Here is a 6,000-nt window from a genome sequence, read left to right on the forward strand (position 1 = left end):
TAGTAGATAACAAGTTAGCTAAAAACGTTAGCATGTTGCTAAATTATTAGCCAAACCCCAAATTAGCATACAATTCTTCAGTAAACTAAATTAGTCAAAAATATTTGTTGCTAAAATAGAAGCTAAACTTTAAATTAGCCTAAAAACCCCAGTAGATAACAAGTTAGCTAAAAACGTTAGCATGTTGCTAAATTATTAGCCAAACCCCAAATTAGCATTCAATTCTTCAGTAAACTAAATATTTGTTGCTAAAATAGAAGCTAAACTCTAAATTAGCCTAAAAACCCTAGTAAATAACAAATTAGCCAAAAATGTTAGCATGTTGCTAAAATAACTCTTCTCCATTTTTTAAAAATTACTATGTAATATTTTTTCAGCCAGAGAGCCACCATGGAGAGATAAAAGAGCCACATGTGGCCCTGGAGCTGCAGGTTGCAGACCTCTGACTTATATAAAGGGACATCAATCTACATGCGACATGAAGCTGAACTGATTCTTGAAGATTTCCGCGTGTTTGACTGAATAAAGTTCTACAAAGGACACATGAACTACACATGCACTAAACGGGCTTTCCTTGCAGAATAATCTTCTTTGTTCCTCCATCTAGAAAAGTTTGTGCTTCTCGGCGGGCGATACAGTCAACCAGGAGGGGGCTGGGGGAAGAGGAAAAGGAGGGGAGAGTAGCAGTTTGTTCTTCCTGCAATTAGCATTCACGGTTAGCTGAGCAGAACTAATGCAGCGAATCTTTGAGTCTCGCATTACCTGTCCTCCACTGCTGAAGTACCTGCAGGCCAGACCCAACTGTAGGAAAACGCCCCCCCTTCACCTCCACCTCCCTCTCCACTATCCATTACAGGGCCTTTTATCATTAGCGGTGTTATTGGTAATTCCCTTTGAATGGCCACCACAAAAACTTTGCATGGACTAAGTCTTCAAACAAAACAGGATATTGCATGGGTGTGGATTATGTTTTAGTGATACAGTAATTTTGAAAACAAACAGAGTAGGATTTACACCTGCATTGTCTGGCAGTGCTGGTGGAGAGAACTCCCCAGCGGCACATTTTGATGTGAGCTGTTTAAGTGATGAGTTTCCCATGACAACACTTTGGGCTGTCACACGTCAACACAAGAGGTGTCTGCTCCATACATCCCGTTTCCACTCGCCATTCTTATTTTATAATGTGATTTTTTAAAGAAAATATATTTATAATACCATATATGAGTTTTGGGTCATTTAAGCTATTTTTTAAGCATATAGGTCAACATTAAAGGATACTGTTTTTTAAATAGGGCAAGATCAAAACGAGGGTTTCTTTTATTACTGTTATGGGATACGTAGGAAATAGCAATGATCTCATGAGTGTTAAGTAACTCTACAAAGCACAGCTCTTGACACAGTTCCAAGAAAAACATGAGATAAGTTTTGAGGGTTAAAAATAATCACACCTGCATGGATTTGTAATTTGAATACATTGGCATCGTTGTTGAAATAACAGCGTTTCAGGCAAGTTCTTTCCAAGTTTTTTTTTTCCTCTTTTTACTCCAATATACAGATTAGCTGTTTATTATCAGCAAATCGTTATCAGTTGTCTGAAGTGTTGTCTTATCAGTTACAAACAGGTACAAGTGGCACAAGTGCTCCCAATTGATTTAATAAAGATTCCCACTGTCATGAAGCCACCGTCTAGTCGCTCTGAGTCTAAGAAGAGACACTGCTCAAAATCAATAAGTCTTCCTGTGTCACCGGCTCCGTTAAGGTCTGCACAGTGTGAAGCAGTATAAGAAATCATTCAAAAATAAATTGCACTCTCATTTCTTGCAATCTGACACCCATTTCTGCTGTTAGGCTGACTTTCTTGCAGCTTTAGTACCACAATTTTTGTGTTTTTTTAAATTGCTACAAACATAGTTTTACTTCATCTATAGTGTAGAAATTTACTATCTGGATTTAAAAAAGGAAAGTAAGGATTTATATGCAAATTTCACCAAATAGTGAGAGACTTTTCAGATGAAAAGCGTCAAAGGAATTAGCGTAAGCTGACAATTAAAAGCAATGTGACACATTGTTGGAAATTATAATTTACATTTTTTGGCTTTTGATGAGTGGAAGTCAGAAGTGATGTGAGGTTTTGACTGGTGAGGTTTGACACTAGCTTTGTGACACCCAAGGACAGCATTTTGCTCAAATGTCAACCAATACTCACCAAAAAGGGGCAAATATACATTACAAACCAGCCAGATAATGTTGGATCAGGGCTGCATGGTGGTCTAGTGGTTAGGATATGGAGAGAAAATAGACTCACCCCGATTTGTGCACAGGTACGTCTTGATTTTGGTTTGTGCGTGCGTAATTCTTGATTTGTAACTCAAGGCAAAAAAACAAAATACAATTTATACAAGTCCAAAGTGGCCGATAATAAAACTCTGATGACCCAGCATTCCAGCAGCATTTAAACGCATCATTTACACATGAAGAGTCTCACATCTGATTTGCGCGTAAATGCAGTTTTGTGTGTGTGCGTAACAAGCGATTTGTGCATAATTTTTTAAAAATGTGTGTGTAGTTAGCTTCAAGCTCTTGCAATTTTATGTTTAAATTTTATTTTGTACTTTTTGAATTTTGTAATTTTTATACCTATGTACAAAATATATAGTATGAGTTTAAAATCAAGAATTACATACACAGAAATCCAAAATTACACACAAATCCAAAGTTACGCACAAATCAAGAATTAGCTAAGCACAAATCAGGGCAAGTCTGTTTTCTCTCCGTATTCGGACTCTAACCTGGTTTGAATCCCAGTTGGGACCTTTCTGTGTTTGCATGTTTTACTGTGCATGCATGAGTTTTCTCTGGGAACGTTTTCCCAATAGTCCAAAAACATGCTTTAGTAGTAAATTGCTGAATTTACTTTGTCCCTTTGTGGTATATGTGTGTTTGTTATTATGTGGCCCTGAAACAGACAGGCAAACTGTTCAGGGTGTACCCGCTTTTGGCCTTCAGTGGCGACGTAACTCGTGAACCTGTACGGGATTCAGTTGGTTCTAAGGATGGATGGATGGAATTTTGGGTCATGCTTGATATACTGATTTCATAAGAATATGTGTAAAATAGCAACAAAAAAAAATCGGTCTTTAAATACTTGTGTTGTTGTAAACGATCACAAACATCCCTTTCTATTACCTGATGAATTGTTCCTGACTCCAGTTACTTTGGTTTTTAGACAAGCTTCAATCTGGAAGTTTGAAGGGTTACAGTTGACAAATAAATAATGATATTAATGAATTGTAGGTCTTCAATAAAATTCGGTTTTGACTTATGTCCAAATAAAACCCCAAATCAAACAGAAGGTTTTGGGATTTAGTTGAGAGTTTTCTGCTCCGGCTGCTTCTGCTGCTCAGTTTTGTAGAACTGGCCTGTTTTGTATTGAACCACAGCTTGTTTGATCTACATGAAAAGGTTGTAATTTCATAAAGGACTTGGCCATTTATGCCATTTTTATTGATTGATACAATTTCTTCATACTTGTGACGGAATTAAAGTTAGCAGTTATTTTCCGGTCATTACTTGGTCTACATCCGGTCTCAGGTTTTGGAGCATCAAACAGTACAATCTGTTATACCGTAGGGGTCATCAGCTCTTCCTCAACAAATGACTACAAGTAATTACCTGTTTTTTCTCCCTCACTCCCTTCATCCATCCATCCATCCCTCCTCCTCTCCCTCTCTCTTCCTCTTTCTCCATTGAGCTATTACCCTAACTGGCTGTTGTGGAGCAAAGAGGAGGTGTGTGAAGAACAAGGCAGGCTTTTATGGACTCCCCACCAGCGCCACTCCACACTGCTCCATTTTGAAATTATCGGGTCCCCTTGCTTTTGAAGTCTCTGTAAGCGCACCCTCCTATTTACGAGATGGCTATGTACTTAAAGGTCACAGATTGATCAAGAGGTCCTAAAGATGGCCTTTTCACTGAAAGCACTGCAATACCGTGGCTTTCACAGGCCACATCTGCAGAAAAAAAAAGAGAAAATAAAATGAAACAGTCTCCCAAAGTCAGGCATATTCAGACTTTAATGTATAATTCCATTTACCCTGGAAAATGTGACAATTGAGCATGAAATTTACAATGAGCAAAGCAATTTATCAGTACTTTTCTGTCCATTTCTGTTGGCTCAGGCATCAGAATATTTTATTCACTGATTACCTGCAGGTCATTTTGCAAATGCGTCAGGCTCTCAGAATATTTGAGCATGAGACCTTCAATCCATTGTCCTGTCTGGTGCATTTGACACACTTACTGCAGCCACAGCATTTGTGGGAGCATCCATGTTGGAAATAACAATGATCTGCTGCTCAATGAATGTACCGAGTAACACTAAGGTACTTGGAGAGACCAATATCTTAGATTTTGTCCTTTCATACCCAAGGCAAACATCTACATTCTAAATGAGTTATTGTCAAGCAATATGCTTTTAATCAAAAACAAACACTTCTTTTCTTTTTAAATGATGGATTTAAATATTTGTCTCTGTATTTTTTGTAGCATACTTCTGTGTTTTATTTCATCGGTTCAGTGTGAATAGTTTTGTTTTATTCTGAAAAACTTCCTGTTGTATTATTATTACTTTTTAAGTGAAGTCATGAGGAACTACTTCTCTTTCAGGCTCCCTTGTTTGATTTGTCCAACATTTGGGCCCTCTGACTACTCTTTTTTCTAACTAAACTGATTCCAAAGGCATGATTTTTGTGTTGTTGACAAAATTAAAACATAACTGTGTTAAAATGTGTAAAAATATATTTTTTTCTTGAAAAAATATTTAACATTTTGAGTGAGTTCCACTCCAGATTTATTTACCTTCTATTGTAAGATCATTCCCATTTGTTTTTAACAAAAATCAAAAACCTTTTCCCCTTTTTCTGTGACATAATTTCTGTAGAGCAGCAGGAGCTCATTAGAAATTAGAAAAGGGCAGGACTGAAGTAACCCTACACTTATTTCCCATCATCCCTTAGTTTATACTCTCTCTGGTTAGCTTACAGACTTCTACAATCCCAAGGTAAGATTTCATATATGTCCTCCATCACAAGGAGAAATGCTAGAACAACACGTTGAAAACACTAAAAACATTATTTTTATTGGAGTGGTTCTTTAAGGATAATTGAAAAAGAACCAATAAGGAATTGTTTTGCACCTTAAACCACGAGGAAAACACTGAAAAGTTACCCATGACTGAATCCTTACAGTAGCTACATTAAAATAAAGAGAAAAACTCCTGCTTGTTGGCTTTTTCCCTCTTGAACAATAACTACACCCCATGTCTAACTGTGGAAAATGCATCAGTGCTTAAAATAATAAACAAAATACAAAAAGAGCCTTGCGAAGTGGGCATGTTATTCAGCATATTTGGCAGGTGGCAAGTTTTCTCTAACAGTTGGCTGGGCTCATGAAGTCCAGTGACAGAGAGGGACACCGTTTTGAAATCGGGCGACATGGCTGGGCGGCCACAGGGTTGTGGCAGAGGGATCGGCGGCCGGCAGCCGCTCTGACTGGACGATGTGGAAATGTCTCAGGATAGAGGCCGTCCATATTAAGTGCCACCAGCAGCGAGCCCGGAGGTAAATAAAAGCGGATCATTCTTGACTGCCACCGTCTATATTCATGACCACACAAACGATTTTTAAAAAAATCAGGCAGTGGCTTTTAATTTGGAAGGTTCTGCCAATACCTCCCCATCACTGCATTTGTGAATGTAGCGTTAGTTGAATCCAACGACTTTTAGAAAGTGGTTAAAGACACTAGAAGATATTCCAATAGGTTGCCAGAGTAGAGAATTGCCAGCATTTTCTCAGAAAGCTACTGTAAAAAGTTTTTTTGCATTAAGTTTAATTCTGCCATATAATTTTTATTTTATTTAACAGCTTTGCTGTCTTTTCATGAGTGTGTACACATTGCCAATGGGTCGTTGGGACTGCTACTTGTGTGGTAAATGTGGATTCT

Source organism: Oryzias melastigma, linkage group LG15 (assembly GCF_002922805.2).
Source record: "Oryzias melastigma strain HK-1 linkage group LG15, ASM292280v2, whole genome shotgun sequence".
NCBI classification, from domain to species: Eukaryota; Metazoa; Chordata; class Actinopteri; order Beloniformes; family Adrianichthyidae; genus Oryzias; species Oryzias melastigma.